The 14,049-nt window shown below is 55.5% G+C and overlaps 29 non-coding genes across 29 annotated transcripts; 8 read left to right on the forward strand and 21 right to left on the reverse strand.

Moving 5' to 3' along the window:
• The first annotated feature begins 137 nt into the window (after positions 1-137).
• On the forward strand, positions 138-209 carry Trnag-ucc (transfer RNA glycine (anticodon UCC)). The gene has a single exon. It is a non-coding gene; the product is annotated as a tRNA-Gly (tRNA).
• A 436-nt stretch (positions 210-645) lies between these two features.
• On the reverse strand, positions 646-719 carry Trnai-aau (transfer RNA isoleucine (anticodon AAU)). Its single transcript has one exon. It is a non-coding gene; the product is annotated as a tRNA-Ile (tRNA).
• Positions 720-917: 198 nt separating this feature from the next.
• Trnae-uuc (transfer RNA glutamic acid (anticodon UUC)) lies at positions 918-989 on the reverse strand. Its single transcript has one exon. It is a non-coding gene; the product is annotated as a tRNA-Glu (tRNA).
• Positions 990-1,694: 705 nt separating this feature from the next.
• Trnag-gcc (transfer RNA glycine (anticodon GCC)) lies at positions 1,695-1,765 on the reverse strand. Its single transcript has one exon. It is a non-coding gene; the product is annotated as a tRNA-Gly (tRNA).
• A 331-nt stretch (positions 1,766-2,096) lies between these two features.
• Trnag-ucc (transfer RNA glycine (anticodon UCC)) lies at positions 2,097-2,168 on the forward strand. Its single transcript has one exon. It is a non-coding gene; the product is annotated as a tRNA-Gly (tRNA).
• Positions 2,169-2,604: 436 nt separating this feature from the next.
• Positions 2,605-2,678, reverse strand: Trnai-aau (transfer RNA isoleucine (anticodon AAU)). Its single transcript has one exon. It is a non-coding gene; the product is annotated as a tRNA-Ile (tRNA).
• A 198-nt stretch (positions 2,679-2,876) lies between these two features.
• On the reverse strand, positions 2,877-2,948 carry Trnae-uuc (transfer RNA glutamic acid (anticodon UUC)). Its single transcript has one exon. It is a non-coding gene; the product is annotated as a tRNA-Glu (tRNA).
• Positions 2,949-3,653: 705 nt separating this feature from the next.
• Trnag-gcc (transfer RNA glycine (anticodon GCC)) lies at positions 3,654-3,724 on the reverse strand. Its single transcript has one exon. It is a non-coding gene; the product is annotated as a tRNA-Gly (tRNA).
• A 331-nt stretch (positions 3,725-4,055) lies between these two features.
• Trnag-ucc (transfer RNA glycine (anticodon UCC)) lies at positions 4,056-4,127 on the forward strand. The gene has a single exon. It is a non-coding gene; the product is annotated as a tRNA-Gly (tRNA).
• Positions 4,128-4,563: 436 nt separating this feature from the next.
• On the reverse strand, positions 4,564-4,637 carry Trnai-aau (transfer RNA isoleucine (anticodon AAU)). The gene has a single exon. It is a non-coding gene; the product is annotated as a tRNA-Ile (tRNA).
• A 198-nt stretch (positions 4,638-4,835) lies between these two features.
• On the reverse strand, positions 4,836-4,907 carry Trnae-uuc (transfer RNA glutamic acid (anticodon UUC)). The gene has a single exon. It is a non-coding gene; the product is annotated as a tRNA-Glu (tRNA).
• A 705-nt stretch (positions 4,908-5,612) lies between these two features.
• On the reverse strand, positions 5,613-5,683 carry Trnag-gcc (transfer RNA glycine (anticodon GCC)). The gene has a single exon. It is a non-coding gene; the product is annotated as a tRNA-Gly (tRNA).
• Positions 5,684-6,014: 331 nt separating this feature from the next.
• Positions 6,015-6,086, forward strand: Trnag-ucc (transfer RNA glycine (anticodon UCC)). Its single transcript has one exon. It is a non-coding gene; the product is annotated as a tRNA-Gly (tRNA).
• Positions 6,087-6,522: 436 nt separating this feature from the next.
• Positions 6,523-6,596, reverse strand: Trnai-aau (transfer RNA isoleucine (anticodon AAU)). Its single transcript has one exon. It is a non-coding gene; the product is annotated as a tRNA-Ile (tRNA).
• A 198-nt stretch (positions 6,597-6,794) lies between these two features.
• Positions 6,795-6,866, reverse strand: Trnae-uuc (transfer RNA glutamic acid (anticodon UUC)). The gene has a single exon. It is a non-coding gene; the product is annotated as a tRNA-Glu (tRNA).
• Positions 6,867-7,571: 705 nt separating this feature from the next.
• On the reverse strand, positions 7,572-7,642 carry Trnag-gcc (transfer RNA glycine (anticodon GCC)). Its single transcript has one exon. It is a non-coding gene; the product is annotated as a tRNA-Gly (tRNA).
• A 331-nt stretch (positions 7,643-7,973) lies between these two features.
• On the forward strand, positions 7,974-8,045 carry Trnag-ucc (transfer RNA glycine (anticodon UCC)). The gene has a single exon. It is a non-coding gene; the product is annotated as a tRNA-Gly (tRNA).
• Positions 8,046-8,481: 436 nt separating this feature from the next.
• On the reverse strand, positions 8,482-8,555 carry Trnai-aau (transfer RNA isoleucine (anticodon AAU)). The gene has a single exon. It is a non-coding gene; the product is annotated as a tRNA-Ile (tRNA).
• A 198-nt stretch (positions 8,556-8,753) lies between these two features.
• Trnae-uuc (transfer RNA glutamic acid (anticodon UUC)) lies at positions 8,754-8,825 on the reverse strand. The gene has a single exon. It is a non-coding gene; the product is annotated as a tRNA-Glu (tRNA).
• A 705-nt stretch (positions 8,826-9,530) lies between these two features.
• On the reverse strand, positions 9,531-9,601 carry Trnag-gcc (transfer RNA glycine (anticodon GCC)). Its single transcript has one exon. It is a non-coding gene; the product is annotated as a tRNA-Gly (tRNA).
• A 331-nt stretch (positions 9,602-9,932) lies between these two features.
• Trnag-ucc (transfer RNA glycine (anticodon UCC)) lies at positions 9,933-10,004 on the forward strand. Its single transcript has one exon. It is a non-coding gene; the product is annotated as a tRNA-Gly (tRNA).
• Positions 10,005-10,440: 436 nt separating this feature from the next.
• On the reverse strand, positions 10,441-10,514 carry Trnai-aau (transfer RNA isoleucine (anticodon AAU)). Its single transcript has one exon. It is a non-coding gene; the product is annotated as a tRNA-Ile (tRNA).
• Positions 10,515-10,712: 198 nt separating this feature from the next.
• Trnae-uuc (transfer RNA glutamic acid (anticodon UUC)) lies at positions 10,713-10,784 on the reverse strand. The gene has a single exon. It is a non-coding gene; the product is annotated as a tRNA-Glu (tRNA).
• Positions 10,785-11,489: 705 nt separating this feature from the next.
• Positions 11,490-11,560, reverse strand: Trnag-gcc (transfer RNA glycine (anticodon GCC)). Its single transcript has one exon. It is a non-coding gene; the product is annotated as a tRNA-Gly (tRNA).
• Positions 11,561-11,891: 331 nt separating this feature from the next.
• Trnag-ucc (transfer RNA glycine (anticodon UCC)) lies at positions 11,892-11,963 on the forward strand. Its single transcript has one exon. It is a non-coding gene; the product is annotated as a tRNA-Gly (tRNA).
• Positions 11,964-12,399: 436 nt separating this feature from the next.
• Positions 12,400-12,473, reverse strand: Trnai-aau (transfer RNA isoleucine (anticodon AAU)). The gene has a single exon. It is a non-coding gene; the product is annotated as a tRNA-Ile (tRNA).
• A 198-nt stretch (positions 12,474-12,671) lies between these two features.
• Trnae-uuc (transfer RNA glutamic acid (anticodon UUC)) lies at positions 12,672-12,743 on the reverse strand. The gene has a single exon. It is a non-coding gene; the product is annotated as a tRNA-Glu (tRNA).
• Positions 12,744-13,448: 705 nt separating this feature from the next.
• Trnag-gcc (transfer RNA glycine (anticodon GCC)) lies at positions 13,449-13,519 on the reverse strand. The gene has a single exon. It is a non-coding gene; the product is annotated as a tRNA-Gly (tRNA).
• Positions 13,520-13,850: 331 nt separating this feature from the next.
• On the forward strand, positions 13,851-13,922 carry Trnag-ucc (transfer RNA glycine (anticodon UCC)). The gene has a single exon. It is a non-coding gene; the product is annotated as a tRNA-Gly (tRNA).
• Positions 13,923-14,049: the final 127 nt, after the last annotated feature.

A 14,049-nucleotide genomic window follows, 5' to 3' on the forward strand; every position in this document is an offset into this window, starting at 1 on the left:
GCGCGGATACGCTGTCCGAATGCGTCTGGATGTGCTCCCCTAGCCTACCTCGAAATGCGCCTGCCAGGTACCATCACCTTCGGCCGCTGCCGACAGGCGGGAAGCCGACACGGTGCGGCGCCGGGGCGCTCGCTTGTGCGGTGGTGGTGTAATGGTCAGCATAGTTGCCTTCCAAGCAGTTGATCCGGGTTCGATTCCCGGCCACCGCAGCAGGCTTTTAATTTCGCGTATGAGTACTTTTGCCACGCGCCCTTAAATTAATGTTTTTTTCTCCCTGTTACTCGCTGCACACCAGCCCCTAGTGTGTCTCGACTTGTCTCGACTTTGCTCGGCTGACGCGAGAGCTGACGCTCTCAAATCGGCCTATATCAAAACGACAAGCACGAGAAACGACTGAGAGAGGTAAGGGGAGGCGAGGCAATGGACACACAGCACGCCCCTTCATGTCACGGTGGCGTCTCCCTGACCGAATCGGGCTGTAGCTCCGAAAACAAAGGAGAAAGGAACAGAGGAAGTAAAACTGCCAACAGTACCCTGTGTTCGGATGCGCTCACGCGCCCGAGTACTGGCAAGGGTGATGATCTTTTGGTGATCACACTGGCCAGCTGAAATCGGCGCTGCCTTTTCGTAGTTGTAAAAGCGAAGTGGCCCGTGGGGGGATCGAACCCACGACCTTCGCGTTATTAGCACGACGCTCTAACCAACTGAGCTAACGGGCCTCGACAGATTCAGTTGCTCAGCCCTACGCTGGAAACGTGTGGCATGAAGCCATACACCATTTCTATGGCCGTCGAGTGTCTGCTTCCCTCCTCTATATTCTGCTGACTGTCACGAAACAGTAGCTATATTGCGAGCAGGACGGGAAACGGCAGCTCGCACAGCTCAAACTTGTCACGATTCGTGTGGAAAAAATTCCGTTCCGGTACCGGGAATCGAACCCGGGCCTCCTGGGTGAAAGCCAGGTATCCTAGCCACTAGACCACACCGGATGTGGGCGTTCTTTCGACGGCTCGGACGGTCGCTTGTCGCATTTCGTGCCGAGTCCCGCGTCGGCGCCCTTTTCTCTTTGCGAGCATACTGACTGGCAAGGCGAGCACCTCAAACGTCTCAGAGCAATGCTTTTGGCTTCATGCTCTGCTGGGAGAAGAGGAAAAGGGAAGCTGTAAGTAGCAAAAGCAGGAAGTAAACATTTTCCCGCTGAAGCGTTGTGGATAACAAACAAGAAATACGTTGGGGCCCTAGCAACAGCACCACCCGCGGTCACAGGAAATTAAATCGAGGATCGAACTCACGACCTTAAGATTACGAGACTTAGGCGCTGCCTACTGCGCTACCGAGGCACCGGCGACCCGTACCCAATGTTGGACGCAGAGACACTGTACTTCCTGGATAACGTGTTCTATTTGCTACACGTGCATTGCCGGCCCTGTTGATTGCGGTGTTGCTGCAGCTTTTGCAGCGATAGGAAGCACTCCTTGACGTTGAAGTTCGGTGCCTCGGAGGCACCTGGACACAGCAACTTGCGAGTCGAGGCCGACGCTAGTCTGCAGAACATGATGCGATCGTCCTAGTGGGGACCCGAAAGTGCTGCGTTCTCGGTTCTTCTCAAGGGAATCCAGCTATACATTCTTATGGATCGTGCATGTCAAGCGCGCAAGCCACACTGCAGCATTATCGCGGGAAAAGCAAAATGATGCATCGGCCGGGAATCGAACCCGGGCCGCCCGCGTGGCAGGCGAGCATTCTACCACTGAACCACCGATGCTCGGGACAGTAGCAACTTCACGCTGTTTCCAGAGCAGATGTCTCAAGGGAAAGTGGGACTGCCGTAGCATCCTGTCGAGAAGATGCTGCAGACGCTGAACCCTGCACTGCACTGCTTAAAAACGCCGCCAGAACGCGGTCCTCTGCGTACTCTTGCGTCGCCGGCACCGACTCTTGCCAAAGGATGCGAAATGTGCGCGGATACGCTGTCCGAATGCGTCTGGATGTGCTCCCCTAGCCTACCTCGAAATGCGCCTGCCAGGTACCATCACCTTCGGCCGCTGCCGACAGGCGGGAAGCCGACACGGTGCGGCGCCGGGGCGCTCGCTTGTGCGGTGGTGGTGTAATGGTCAGCATAGTTGCCTTCCAAGCAGTTGATCCGGGTTCGATTCCCGGCCACCGCAGCAGGCTTTTAATTTCGCGTATGAGTACTTTTGCCACGCGCCCTTAAATTAATGTTTTTTTCTCCCTGTTACTCGCTGCACACCAGCCCCTAGTGTGTCTCGACTTGTCTCGACTTTGCTCGGCTGACGCGAGAGCTGACGCTCTCAAATCGGCCTATATCAAAACGACAAGCACGAGAAACGACTGAGAGAGGTAAGGGGAGGCGAGGCAATGGACACACAGCACGCCCCTTCATGTCACGGTGGCGTCTCCCTGACCGAATCGGGCTGTAGCTCCGAAAACAAAGGAGAAAGGAACAGAGGAAGTAAAACTGCCAACAGTACCCTGTGTTCGGATGCGCTCACGCGCCCGAGTACTGGCAAGGGTGATGATCTTTTGGTGATCACACTGGCCAGCTGAAATCGGCGCTGCCTTTTCGTAGTTGTAAAAGCGAAGTGGCCCGTGGGGGGATCGAACCCACGACCTTCGCGTTATTAGCACGACGCTCTAACCAACTGAGCTAACGGGCCTCGACAGATTCAGTTGCTCAGCCCTACGCTGGAAACGTGTGGCATGAAGCCATACACCATTTCTATGGCCGTCGAGTGTCTGCTTCCCTCCTCTATATTCTGCTGACTGTCACGAAACAGTAGCTATATTGCGAGCAGGACGGGAAACGGCAGCTCGCACAGCTCAAACTTGTCACGATTCGTGTGGAAAAAATTCCGTTCCGGTACCGGGAATCGAACCCGGGCCTCCTGGGTGAAAGCCAGGTATCCTAGCCACTAGACCACACCGGATGTGGGCGTTCTTTCGACGGCTCGGACGGTCGCTTGTCGCATTTCGTGCCGAGTCCCGCGTCGGCGCCCTTTTCTCTTTGCGAGCATACTGACTGGCAAGGCGAGCACCTCAAACGTCTCAGAGCAATGCTTTTGGCTTCATGCTCTGCTGGGAGAAGAGGAAAAGGGAAGCTGTAAGTAGCAAAAGCAGGAAGTAAACATTTTCCCGCTGAAGCGTTGTGGATAACAAACAAGAAATACGTTGGGGCCCTAGCAACAGCACCACCCGCGGTCACAGGAAATTAAATCGAGGATCGAACTCACGACCTTAAGATTACGAGACTTAGGCGCTGCCTACTGCGCTACCGAGGCACCGGCGACCCGTACCCAATGTTGGACGCAGAGACACTGTACTTCCTGGATAACGTGTTCTATTTGCTACACGTGCATTGCCGGCCCTGTTGATTGCGGTGTTGCTGCAGCTTTTGCAGCGATAGGAAGCACTCCTTGACGTTGAAGTTCGGTGCCTCGGAGGCACCTGGACACAGCAACTTGCGAGTCGAGGCCGACGCTAGTCTGCAGAACATGATGCGATCGTCCTAGTGGGGACCCGAAAGTGCTGCGTTCTCGGTTCTTCTCAAGGGAATCCAGCTATACATTCTTATGGATCGTGCATGTCAAGCGCGCAAGCCACACTGCAGCATTATCGCGGGAAAAGCAAAATGATGCATCGGCCGGGAATCGAACCCGGGCCGCCCGCGTGGCAGGCGAGCATTCTACCACTGAACCACCGATGCTCGGGACAGTAGCAACTTCACGCTGTTTCCAGAGCAGATGTCTCAAGGGAAAGTGGGACTGCCGTAGCATCCTGTCGAGAAGATGCTGCAGACGCTGAACCCTGCACTGCACTGCTTAAAAACGCCGCCAGAACGCGGTCCTCTGCGTACTCTTGCGTCGCCGGCACCGACTCTTGCCAAAGGATGCGAAATGTGCGCGGATACGCTGTCCGAATGCGTCTGGATGTGCTCCCCTAGCCTACCTCGAAATGCGCCTGCCAGGTACCATCACCTTCGGCCGCTGCCGACAGGCGGGAAGCCGACACGGTGCGGCGCCGGGGCGCTCGCTTGTGCGGTGGTGGTGTAATGGTCAGCATAGTTGCCTTCCAAGCAGTTGATCCGGGTTCGATTCCCGGCCACCGCAGCAGGCTTTTAATTTCGCGTATGAGTACTTTTGCCACGCGCCCTTAAATTAATGTTTTTTTCTCCCTGTTACTCGCTGCACACCAGCCCCTAGTGTGTCTCGACTTGTCTCGACTTTGCTCGGCTGACGCGAGAGCTGACGCTCTCAAATCGGCCTATATCAAAACGACAAGCACGAGAAACGACTGAGAGAGGTAAGGGGAGGCGAGGCAATGGACACACAGCACGCCCCTTCATGTCACGGTGGCGTCTCCCTGACCGAATCGGGCTGTAGCTCCGAAAACAAAGGAGAAAGGAACAGAGGAAGTAAAACTGCCAACAGTACCCTGTGTTCGGATGCGCTCACGCGCCCGAGTACTGGCAAGGGTGATGATCTTTTGGTGATCACACTGGCCAGCTGAAATCGGCGCTGCCTTTTCGTAGTTGTAAAAGCGAAGTGGCCCGTGGGGGTATCGAACCCACGACCTTCGCGTTATTAGCACGACGCTCTAACCAACTGAGCTAACGGGCCTCGACAGATTCAGTTGCTCAGCCCTACGCTGGAAACGTGTGGCATGAAGCCATACACCATTTCTATGGCCGTCGAGTGTCTGCTTCCCTCCTCTATATTCTGCTGACTGTCACGAAACAGTAGCTATATTGCGAGCAGGACGGGAAACGGCAGCTCGCACAGCTCAAACTTGTCACGATTCGTGTGGAAAAAATTCCGTTCCGGTACCGGGAATCGAACCCGGGCCTCCTGGGTGAAAGCCAGGTATCCTAGCCACTAGACCACACCGGATGTGGGCGTTCTTTCGACGGCTCGGACGGTCGCTTGTCGCATTTCGTGCCGAGTCCCGCGTCGGCGCCCTTTTCTCTTTGCGAGCATACTGACTGGCAAGGCGAGCACCTCAAACGTCTCAGAGCAATGCTTTTGGCTTCATGCTCTGCTGGGAGAAGAGGAAAAGGGAAGCTGTAAGTAGCAAAAGCAGGAAGTAAACATTTTCCCGCTGAAGCGTTGTGGATAACAAACAAGAAATACGTTGGGGCCCTAGCAACAGCACCACCCGCGGTCACAGGAAATTAAATCGAGGATCGAACTCACGACCTTAAGATTACGAGACTTAGGCGCTGCCTACTGCGCTACCGAGGCACCGGCGACCCGTACCCAATGTTGGACGCAGAGACACTGTACTTCCTGGATAACGTGTTCTATTTGCTACACGTGCATTGCCGGCCCTGTTGATTGCGGTGTTGCTGCAGCTTTTGCAGCGATAGGAAGCACTCCTTGACGTTGAAGTTCGGTGCCTCGGAGGCACCTGGACACAGCAACTTGCGAGTCGAGGCCGACGCTAGTCTGCAGAACATGATGCGATCGTCCTAGTGGGGACCCGAAAGTGCTGCGTTCTCGGTTCTTCTCAAGGGAATCCAGCTATACATTCTTATGGATCGTGCATGTCAAGCGCGCAAGCCACACTGCAGCATTATCGCGGGAAAAGCAAAATGATGCATCGGCCGGGAATCGAACCCGGGCCGCCCGCGTGGCAGGCGAGCATTCTACCACTGAACCACCGACGCTCGGGACAGTAGCAACTTCACGCTGTTTCCAGAGCAGATGTCTCAAGGGAAAGTGGGACTGCCGTAGCATCCTGTCGAGAAGATGCTGCAGACGCTGAACCCTGCACTGCACTGCTTAAAAACGCCGCCAGAACGCGGTCCTCTGCGTACTCTTGCGTCGCCGGCACCGACTCTTGCCAAAGGATGCGAAATGTGCGCGGATACGCTGTCCGAATGCGTCTGGATGTGCTCCCCTAGCCTACCTCGAAATGCGCCTGCCAGGTACCATCACCTTCGGCCGCTGCCGACAGGCGGGAAGCCGACACGGTGCGGCGCCGGGGCGCTCGCTTGTGCGGTGGTGGTGTAATGGTCAGCATAGTTGCCTTCCAAGCAGTTGATCCGGGTTCGATTCCCGGCCACCGCAGCAGGCTTTTAATTTCGCGTATGAGTACTTTTGCCACGCGCCCTTAAATTAATGTTTTTTTCTCCCTGTTACTCGCTGCACACCAGCCCCTAGTGTGTCTCGACTTGTCTCGACTTTGCTCGGCTGACGCGAGAGCTGACGCTCTCAAATCGGCCTATATCAAAACGACAAGCACGAGAAACGACTGAGAGAGGTAAGGGGAGGCGAGGCAATGGACACACAGCACGCCCCTTCATGTCACGGTGGCGTCTCCCTGACCGAATCGGGCTGTAGCTCCGAAAACAAAGGAGAAAGGAACAGAGGAAGTAAAACTGCCAACAGTACCCTGTGTTCGGATGCGCTCACGCGCCCGAGTACTGGCAAGGGTGATGATCTTTTGGTGATCACACTGGCCAGCTGAAATCGGCGCTGCCTTTTCGTAGTTGTAAAAGCGAAGTGGCCCGTGGAGGGATCGAACCCACGACCTTCGCGTTATTAGCACGACGCTCTAACCAACTGAGCTAACGGGCCTCGACAGATTCAGTTGCTCAGCCCTACGCTGGAAACGTGTGGCATGAAGCCATACACCATTTCTATGGCCGTCGAGTGTCTGCTTCCCTCCTCTATATTCTGCTGACTGTCACGAAACAGTAGCTATATTGCGAGCAGGACGGGAAACGGCAGCTCGCACAGCTCAAACTTGTCACGATTCGTGTGGAAAAAATTCCGTTCCGGTACCGGGAATCGAACCCGGGCCTCCTGGGTGAAAGCCAGGTATCCTAGCCACTAGACCACACCGGATGTGGGCGTTCCTTCGACGGCTCGGACGGTCGCTTGTCGCATTTCGTGCCGAGTCCCGCGTCGGCGCCCTTTTCTCTTTGCGAGCATACTGACTGGCAAGGCGAGCACCTCAAACGTCTCAGAGCAATGCTTTTGGCTTCATGCTCTGCTGGGAGAAGAGGAAAAGGGAAGCTGTAAGTAGCAAAAGCAGGAAGTAAACATTTTCCCGCTGAAGCGTTGTGGATAACAAACAAGAAATACGTTGGGGCCCTAGCAACAGCACCACCCGCGGTCACAGGAAATTAAATCGAGGATCGAACTCACGACCTTAAGATTACGAGACTTAGGCGCTGCCTACTGCGCTACCGAGGCACCGGCGACCCGTACCCAATGTTGGACGCAGAGACACTGTACTTCCTGGATAACGTGTTCTATTTGCTACACGTGCATTGCCGGCCCTGTTGATTGCGGTGTTGCTGCAGCTTTTGCAGCGATAGGAAGCACTCCTTGACGTTGAAGTTCGGTGCCTCGGAGGCACCTGGACACAGCAACTTGCGAGTCGAGGCCGACGCTAGTCTGCAGAACATGATGCGATCGTCCTAGTGGGGACCCGAAAGTGCTGCGTTCTCGGTTCTTCTCAAGGGAATCCAGCTATACATTCTTATGGATCGTGCATGTCAAGCGCGCAAGCCACACTGCAGCATTATCGCGGGAAAAGCAAAATGATGCATCGGCCGGGAATCGAACCCGGGCCGCCCGCGTGGCAGGCGAGCATTCTACCACTGAACCACCGATGCTCGGGACAGTAGCAACTTCACGCTGTTTCCAGAGCAGATGTCTCAAGGGAAAGTGGGACTGCCGTAGCATCCTGTCGAGAAGATGCTGCAGACGCTGAACCCTGCACTGCACTGCTTAAAAACGCCGCCAGAACGCGGTCCTCTGCGTACTCTTGCGTCGCCGGCACCGACTCTTGCCAAAGGATGCGAAATGTGCGCGGATACGCTGTCCGAATGCGTCTGGATGTGCTCCCCTAGCCTACCTCGAAATGCGCCTGCCAGGTACCATCACCTTCGGCCGCTGCCGACAGGCGGGAAGCCGACACGGTGCGGCGCCGGGGCGCTCGCTTGTGCGGTGGTGGTGTAATGGTCAGCATAGTTGCCTTCCAAGCAGTTGATCCGGGTTCGATTCCCGGCCACCGCAGCAGGCTTTTAATTTCGCGTATGAGTACTTTTGCCACGCGCCCTTAAATTAATGTTTTTTTCTCCCTGTTACTCGCTGCACACCAGCCCCTAGTGTGTCTCGACTTGTCTCGACTTTGCTCGGCTGACGCGAGAGCTGACGCTCTCAAATCGGCCTATATCAAAACGACAAGCACGAGAAACGACTGAGAGAGGTAAGGGGAGGCGAGGCAATGGACACACAGCACGCCCCTTCATGTCACGGTGGCGTCTCCCTGACCGAATCGGGCTGTAGCTCCGAAAACAAAGGAGAAAGGAACAGAGGAAGTAAAACTGCCAACAGTACCCTGTGTTCGGATGCGCTCACGCGCCCGAGTACTGGCAAGGGTGATGATCTTTTGGTGATCACACTGGCCAGCTGAAATCGGCGCTGCCTTTTCGTAGTTGTAAAAGCGAAGTGGCCCGTGGGGGGATCGAACCCACGACCTTCGCGTTATTAGCACGACGCTCTAACCAACTGAGCTAACGGGCCTCGACAGATTCAGTTGCTCAGCCCTACGCTGGAAACGTGTGGCATGAAGCCATACACCATTTCTATGGCCGTCGAGTGTCTGCTTCCCTCCTCTATATTCTGCTGACTGTCACGAAACAGTAGCTATATTGCGAGCAGGACGGGAAACGGCAGCTCGCACAGCTCAAACTTGTCACGATTCGTGTGGAAAAAATTCCGTTCCGGTACCGGGAATCGAACCCGGGCCTCCTGGGTGAAAGCCAGGTATCCTAGCCACTAGACCACACCGGATGTGGGCGTTCTTTCGACGGCTCGGACGGTCGCTTGTCGCATTTCGTGCCGAGTCCCGCGTCGGCGCCCTTTTCTCTTTGCGAGCATACTGACTGGCAAGGCGAGCACCTCAAACGTCTCAGAGCAATGCTTTTGGCTTCATGCTCTGCTGGGAGAAGAGGAAAAGGGAAGCTGTAAGTAGCAAAAGCAGGAAGTAAACATTTTCCCGCTGAAGCGTTGTGGATAACAAACAAGAAATACGTTGGGGCCCTAGCAACAGCACCACCCGCGGTCACAGGAAATTAAATCGAGGATCGAACTCACGACCTTAAGATTACGAGACTTAGGCGCTGCCTACTGCGCTACCGAGGCACCGGCGACCCGTACCCAATGTTGGACGCAGAGACACTGTACTTCCTGGATAACGTGTTCTATTTGCTACACGTGCATTGCCGGCCCTGTTGATTGCGGTGTTGCTGCAGCTTTTGCAGCGATAGGAAGCACTCCTTGACGTTGAAGTTCGGTGCCTCGGAGGCACCTGGACACAGCAACTTGCGAGTCGAGGCCGACGCTAGTCTGCAGAACATGATGCGATCGTCCTAGTGGGGACCCGAAAGTGCTGCGTTCTCGGTTCTTCTCAAGGGAATCCAGCTATACATTCTTATGGATCGTGCATGTCAAGCGCGCAAGCCACACTGCAGCATTATCGCGGGAAAAGCAAAATGATGCATCGGCCGGGAATCGAACCCGGGCCGCCCGCGTGGCAGGCGAGCATTCTACCACTGAACCACCGATGCTCGGGACAGTAGCAACTTCACGCTGTTTCCAGAGCAGATGTCTCAAGGGAAAGTGGGACTGCCGTAGCATCCTGTCGAGAAGATGCTGCAGACGCTGAACCCTGCACTGCACTGCTTAAAAACGCCGCCAGAACGCGGTCCTCTGCGTACTCTTGCGTCGCCGGCACCGACTCTTGCCAAAGGATGCGAAATGTGCGCGGATACGCTGTCCGAATGCGTCTGGATGTGCTCCCCTAGCCTACCTCGAAATGCGCCTGCCAGGTACCATCACCTTCGGCCGCTGCCGACAGGCGGGAAGCCGACACGGTGCGGCGCCGGGGCGCTCGCTTGTGCGGTGGTGGTGTAATGGTCAGCATAGTTGCCTTCCAAGCAGTTGATCCGGGTTCGATTCCCGGCTACCGCAGCAGGCTTTTAATTTCGCGTATGAGTACTTTTGCCACGCGCCCTTAAATTAATGTTTTTTTCTCCCTGTTACTCGCTGCACACCAGCCCCTAGTGTGTCTCGACTTGTCTCGACTTTGCTCGGCTGACGCGAGAGCTGACGCTCTCAAATCGGCCTATATCAAAACGACAAGCACGAGAAACGACTGAGAGAGGTAAGGGGAGGCGAGGCAATGGACACACAGCACGCCCCTTCATGTCACGGTGGCGTCTCCCTGACCGAATCGGGCTGTAGCTCCGAAAACAAAGGAGAAAGGAACAGAGGAAGTAAAACTGCCAACAGTACCCTGTGTTCGGATGCGCTCACGCGCCCGAGTACTGGCAAGGGTGATGATCTTTTGGTGATCACACTGGCCAGCTGAAATCGGCGCTGCCTTTTCGTAGTTGTAAAAGCGAAGTGGCCCGTGGAGGGATCGAACCCACGACCTTCGCGTTATTAGCACGACGCTCTAACCAACTGAGCTAACGGGCCTCGACAGATTCAGTTGCTCAGCCCTACGCTGGAAACGTGTGGCATGAAGCCATACACCATTTCTATGGCCGTCGAGTGTCTGCTTCCCTCCTCTATATTCTGCTGACTGTCACGAAACAGTAGCTATATTGCGAGCAGGACGGGAAACGGCAGCTCGCACAGCTCAAACTTGTCACGATTCGTGTGGAAAAAATTCCGTTCCGGTACCGGGAATCGAACCCGGGCCTCCTGGGTGAAAGCCAGGTATCATAGCCACTAGACCACACCGGATGTGGGCGTTCCTTCGACGGCTCGGACGGTCGCTTGTCGCATTTCGTGCCGAGTCCCGCGTCGGCGCCCTTTTCTCTTTGCGAGCATACTGACTGGCAAGGCGAGCACCTCAAACGTCTCAGAGCAATGCTTTTGGCTTCATGCTCTGCTGGGAGAAGAGGAAAAGGGAAGCTGTAAGTAGCAAAAGCAGGAAGTAAACATTTTCCCGCTGAAGCGTTGTGGATAACAAACAAGAAATACGTTGGGGCCCTAGCAACAGCACCACCCGCGGTCACAGGAAATTAAATCGAGGATCGAACTCACGACCTTAAGATTACGAGACTTAGGCGCTGCCTACTGCGCTACCGAGGCACCGGCGACCCGTACCCAATGTTGGACGCAGAGACACTGTACTTCCTGGATAACGTGTTCTATTTGCTACACGTGCATTGCCGGCCCTGTTGATTGCGGTGTTGCTGCAGCTTTTGCAGCGATAGGAAGCACTCCTTGACGTTGAAGTTCGGTGCCTCGGAGGCACCTGGACACAGCAACTTGCGAGTCGAGGCCGACGCTAGTCTGCAGAACATGATGCGATCGTCCTAGTGGGGACCCGAAAGTGCTGCGTTCTCGGTTCTTCTCAAGGGAATCCAGCTATACATTCTTATGGATCGTGCATGTCAAGCGCGCAAGCCACACTGCAGCATTATCGCGGGAAAAGCAAAATGATGCATCGGCCGGGAATCGAACCCGGGCCGCCCGCGTGGCAGGCGAGCATTCTACCACTGAACCACCGATGCTCGGGACAGTAGCAACTTCACGCTGTTTCCAGAGCAGATGTCTCAAGGGAAAGTGGGACTGCCGTAGCATCCTGTCGAGAAGATGCTGCAGACGCTGAACCCTGCACTGCACTGCTTAAAAACGCCGCCAGAACGCGGTCCTCTGCGTACTCTTGCGTCGCCGGCACCGACTCTTGCCAAAGGATGCGAAATGTGCGCGGATACGCTGTCCGAATGCGTCTGGATGTGCTCCCCTAGCCTACCTCGAAATGCGCCTGCCAGGTACCATCACCTTCGGCCGCTGCCGACAGGCGGGAAGCCGACACGGTGCGGCGCCGGGGCGCTCGCTTGTGCGGTGGTGGTGTAATGGTCAGCATAGTTGCCTTCCAAGCAGTTGATCCGGGTTCGATTCCCGGCCACCGCAGCAGGCTTTTAATTTCGCGTATGAGTACTTTTGCCACGCGCCCTTAAATTAATGTTTTTTTCTCCCTGTTACTCGCTGCACACCAGCCCCTAGTGTGTCTCGACTTGTCTCGACTTTGCTCGGCTGACGCGAGAGCTGACGCTCTCAAATCGGCCTATATCAAAACGACAAGCACGAGAAACGACTGAGAGAGGTAAGGGGAGGCGAGGCAATGGACACACAGCACGCCCCTTCATGTCACGGTGGCGTCTCCCTGACCGAATCGGGCTGTAGCTCCGAAAACAAAGGAGAAAGGAACAGAGGAAGTAAAACTGCCAACAGTACCCTGTGTTCGGATGCGCTCACGCGCCCGAGTACTGGCAAGGGTGATGATCTTTTGGTGATCACACTGGCCAGCTGAAATCGGCGCTGCCTTTTCGTAGTTGTAAAAGCGAAGTGGCCCGTGGGGGGATCGAACCCACGACCTTCGCGTTATTAGCACGACGCTCTAACCAACTGAGCTAACGGGCCTCGACAGATTCAGTTGCTCAGCCCTACGCTGGAAACGTGTGGCATGAAGCCATACACCATTTCTATGGCCGTCGAGTGTCTGCTTCCCTCCTCTATATTCTGCTGACTGTCACGAAACAGTAGCTATATTGCGAGCAGGACGGGAAACGGCAGCTCGCACAGCTCAAACTTGTCACGATTCGTGTGGAAAAAATTCCGTTCCGGTACCGGGAATCGAACCCGGGCCTCCTGGGTGAAAGCCAGGTATCCTAGCCACTAGACCACACCGGATGTGGGCGTTCCTTCGACGGCTCGGACGGTCGCTTGTCGCATTTCGTGCCGAGTCCCGCGTCGGCGCCCTTTTCTCTTTGCGAGCATACTGACTGGCAAGGCGAGCACCTCAAACGTCTCAGAGCAATGCTTTTGGCTTCATGCTCTGCTGGGAGAAGAGGAAAAGGGAAGCTGTAAGTAGCAAAAGCAGGAAGTAAACATTTTCCCGCTGAAGCGTTGTGGATAACAAACAAGAAATACGTTGGGGCCCTAGCAACAGCACCACCCGCGGTCACAGGAAATTAAATCGAGGATCGAACTCACGACCTTAAGATTACGAGACTTAGGCGCTGCCTACTGCGCTACCGAGGCACCGGCGACCCGTACCCAATGTTGGACGCAGAGACACTGTACTTCCTGGATAACGTGTTCTATTTGCTACACGTGCATTGCCGGCCCTGTTGATTGCGGTGTTGCTGCAGCTTTTGCAGCGATAGGAAGCACTCCTTGACGTTGAAGTTCGGTGCCTCGGAGGCACCTGGACACAGCAACTTGCGAGTCGAGGCCGACGCTAGTCTGCAGAACATGATGCGATCGTCCTAGTGGGGACCCGAAAGTGCTGCGTTCTCGGTTCTTCTCAAGGGAATCCAGCTATACATTCTTATGGATCGTGCATGTCAAGCGCGCAAGCCACACTGCAGCATTATCGCGGGAAAAGCAAAATGATGCATCGGCCGGGAATCGAACCCGGGCCGCCCGCGTGGCAGGCGAGCATTCTACCACTGAACCACCGATGCTCGGGACAGTAGCAACTTCACGCTGTTTCCAGAGCAGATGTCTCAAGGGAAAGTGGGACTGCCGTAGCATCCTGTCGAGAAGATGCTGCAGACGCTGAACCCTGCACTGCACTGCTTAAAAACGCCGCCAGAACGCGGTCCTCTGCGTACTCTTGCGTCGCCGGCACCGACTCTTGCCAAAGGATGCGAAATGTGCGCGGATACGCTGTCCGAATGCGTCTGGATGTGCTCCCCTAGCCTACCTCGAAATGCGCCTGCCAGGTACCATCACCTTCGGCCGCTGCCGACAGGCGGGAAGCCGACACGGTGCGGCGCCGGGGCGCTCGCTTGTGCGGTGGTGGTGTAATGGTCAGCATAGTTGCCTTCCAAGCAGTTGATCCGGGTTCGATTCCCGGCCACCGCAGCAGGCTTTTAATTTCGCGTATGAGTACTTTTGCCACGCGCCCTTAAATTAATGTTTTTTTCTCCCTGTTACTCGCTGCACACCAGCCCCTAGTGTGTCTCGACTTGTCTCGACTTTGCTCGGCTGA

Source organism: Schistocerca gregaria, unplaced genomic scaffold (genome assembly GCF_023897955.1).
Source record: "Schistocerca gregaria isolate iqSchGreg1 unplaced genomic scaffold, iqSchGreg1.2 ptg000564l, whole genome shotgun sequence".
Taxonomy (NCBI): Eukaryota; Metazoa; Arthropoda; class Insecta; order Orthoptera; family Acrididae; genus Schistocerca; species Schistocerca gregaria.